This window comes from Phaseolus vulgaris, chromosome 11, assembly GCF_051622355.1.
Source record: "Phaseolus vulgaris cultivar YP4 chromosome 11, ASM5162235v1, whole genome shotgun sequence".
NCBI lineage: Eukaryota > Viridiplantae > Streptophyta > Magnoliopsida > Fabales > Fabaceae > Phaseolus > Phaseolus vulgaris.
Window position 1 is genome coordinate 35,869,492 of NC_143508.1, and position 3,000 is coordinate 35,872,491.

Genomic DNA, 3,000 nt, shown 5'->3' on the forward strand with positions numbered 1-3,000 from the left:
AGTGTGTGTGGAGAAGTCGGCAAAATTTGTGGCTTACCATTGGTGTGATTACGTGGAGAGGTCGGCAAAGTTCCTGGCTTACCATTGGATTCTCAGCCAAGGAAAAGGCCAATCTTCAAAGGTGAGAGATGGTTGCTAGCGTTTGATAGTCGGTCACCGAGCTAACTTTGAGAGCGGGAAAACCTGTTTTTTAAAGTACAACTCATGCGGGCCCGCCGCTCAAGGTTGTCACTTCGGAGAGACGTGCGACAGGGGCTCATTAAATGCCTGGACACGTGTCGCACGCCCATAGGCCGACGACCTAGCTTCCCTTGGGACGTTTTTCATTAACCCCAAGGGCTTTATTCTTCTATTTTTGCCCATTCATCTCCTTTCTCTCTGCCCTAAATGTTTCATCTTGATCCTTTGGCTTCCCTTCGGTCTCACTCTTAGGTAAGCTCTAAACCCTTCTCCCTTTGGTTGGTGTTCTCCTTTTGCATAGTGCTTGTTTAGGCCTAAGAGGGTTTTTGGGCCTCCTTAGGTTTGCTCTGCCCGGTTTCCTTCTCCTTTTGCGCTTTGGTAGCCCAACCCCTTGTTTTCCATATATGAGTTACGTTGCTCTGTTTCCCTGGGCGAAAAGGGACCTTCTGAGGGAGGTTTCTTCGTATACCACTCCTTCTACACTTGAGGTCCTGCGGGAGTCGTTCTTTTTGAGCAAGACCGATGAGAGCTTGATAAATGCATGCGTTTATGGTGAAGGTGAACCAGTTTGTAATGACGAATCCGGCGACCCCCATGGCCCATTTTGCTTCATCTACGACACTTGTTTTATTAAGCTAGGAGTGCGTCTTCCTTTCGATTTGTTTGAGAAGGAGTTTCTGACCGAGCTGAACATTGCGCCTGCCCAACTGCACCCGAAAAAGCTGGGTTTTTTTTGCACAGATTCCGCATTTTGCTTAATTCTCTCGGCCTGTTGCCGACCTTAAACATTTTTTTTTTCGAACTAAAAATCTCCTCGAAGCAGTTGTGGGTTTCATTGAGTGGTGTCGGTGGGAGGGGATTACTAACCTTTTTTCAGTCTTCTTACAAGAACTTTAAGGGTCGTTTTATCAAGATTCGACCATCAGTAGTATGCCCGACACTGCTGGAGGGCTATCCACTATATTGGGTCCCAAAGCCGAAATCTCACCACGCTCTCCATATGGACGACCTGAACCCTTACGAACAGAGTGTCTGCGAATTCCTTGATAACCTGGGTGTCATTTTTGAAACCCCAAAAATTCTGACACGCGAGTACCGGGCTTCTGATCTTAAGAAATATATTGGTATAGTTTTTGGCCCTGGTCTCGTCTCCTTTGGTGCGGGCTTCTTTTATTGTTTGTGTGGACTTCTTGTATCTTGACTATATTCCAAAATTTCTCTGACGTAGTTTTGTTGTATTCTTTCCTCTTTTTTTTTTTTTTTTTTTTTTGTGTGCAGAAAAACAGATGGTCTCTTCTCTTTCCAAAATCAAGCTCGCCCGCCGATTGAAAGGGATCAAAGCTCCCCAACCTTCACTCGTTGCCGACGATGGTGGGTCGAGCCCCTTTGTTGTTGACTCGAAGGATGTAGAGCGTACTACCTCTGGATGTTAATATGAAAAGGAGGAGAGCTGAAAGGTCGGTTCGATTGGCCCATTCTTGCTCAGATGACCGTGCTCCAGACGTTGAGCCCATCATGGTGGATAACTGGGTGCCCGGGTCAGGATCTGGAACCAAAGAAAGCTTCTAGGATACCTCTTTCGATTTCTTGGGGCACAACAAGCTGAATAACTAGTTGGAGTCGGATGTTTCCCGTTTCCAAGGTATGAGGGCCGATGCTCTTGGTGGTTAAGTGGAGTGTTTGCTTAGTCGTGCGAACATGCTAGTTAGCATGGGCAATGTCAAGACCCAGAGGAATCTGGAGCAGATCAATGAGCTTACGCATCGTGTGGAAGAGCTTCAAAAAGAGATTACTCGTCTCCAAGCCGCGGTAATTGAGGTGGATCGGCTTCGCACGGCGGAAGGCCAATGGACCCAGGAGAAGGCTGACTTGTTCCTCCAGATTCATCGTTTGGAGAAGGAAGTGACAGCTCGGGAGGAGGAAATACACGAGTTGAAAGGGAAGATCGCTCGTCGGGAGTCTGAGTGGGCGACCAGCTCCGAGGCCATGAAAAATGACATAGCCAATTCGTACGTTGTTGGCTTCGAAGCAGCCATGGAGCAGGCATGCATTACTCATCCTGGCGTGGATTTTTTTGAGGTCAACCCTTGCTATGCGGTGGTTGACGGCAAAGTTGAGAAGGACATCTGAGTTCGTAACATTCTGTTTTGATGTACTTAAGGCTTCTTTATTTTCTTGACTTTGCTGTGCTTGTGTGTTTGACAAAGCTCTTTATGATAACTTGTTTTATCTTGCCTCAAGAACTATCTCGTAACTTGAACTCAAATGAACCCGCATTCGGGTATATCGAATACTGACTGTTCGCGTCTTGCGCTGATTGCAAGTGTAACCAAAACCCCATTTTTATGTAAATAATTGAAATTGAACTGCTTCGGTTCGTTTTCAAAAGGAATAATTTATCAAGAATTCAAGGTCCAAACCCTTGAGATCGGTCAAGTCGGTCCAATGCCTGACAGACCCTTGTAGGTCGGTCAAGTTGGCCCAATGCCTGGTAGACCCTTGTAGGTCGGCCGCGTTGGCCCAATCAATTCCTGGCAGTATCCCAACTCATTGAGAATTCAGGGTCCAAACTCTCAAGGTCGGCCAAATCGGCCCAATGCTTGGTAGACCCTTGTAGGTCGGCTACATCGGCCCAATCAATTCCTGGCAGTGTCACAACTTATTTAAGAATTCAGGGTCTAAACCCTTGAGGCTGGCGCTCGTTATATGCGCTACCATATTAAGATTATGGAATTTGATTATGACTAAACTGCTCGGGTTCGTTATGTACGCTACCAGATTAAAACTCTGGAATTTGATTACGAACGAACTGCTCGGGTT

At 46.6% G+C, this 3,000-nt stretch overlaps 1 long non-coding RNA gene across 2 annotated transcripts; it reads left to right on the top strand.

The window, feature by feature from the left end:
* The first annotated feature begins 357 nt into the window (after nt 1-357).
* Nucleotides 358-2,420, top strand: LOC137831140 (uncharacterized). Of its 2 annotated transcripts, XR_011084353.2 has the most exons (3): nt 358-432; nt 521-1,304; nt 1,459-2,420. It is a non-coding gene; the product is annotated as an uncharacterized LOC137831140 (long non-coding RNA). The 2 variants fall into 2 exon arrangements; XR_016517121.1 differs by lacking the exon at nt 521-1,304 and having other exon boundaries at nt 359-432.
* Nucleotides 2,421-3,000: the final 580 nt, after the last annotated feature.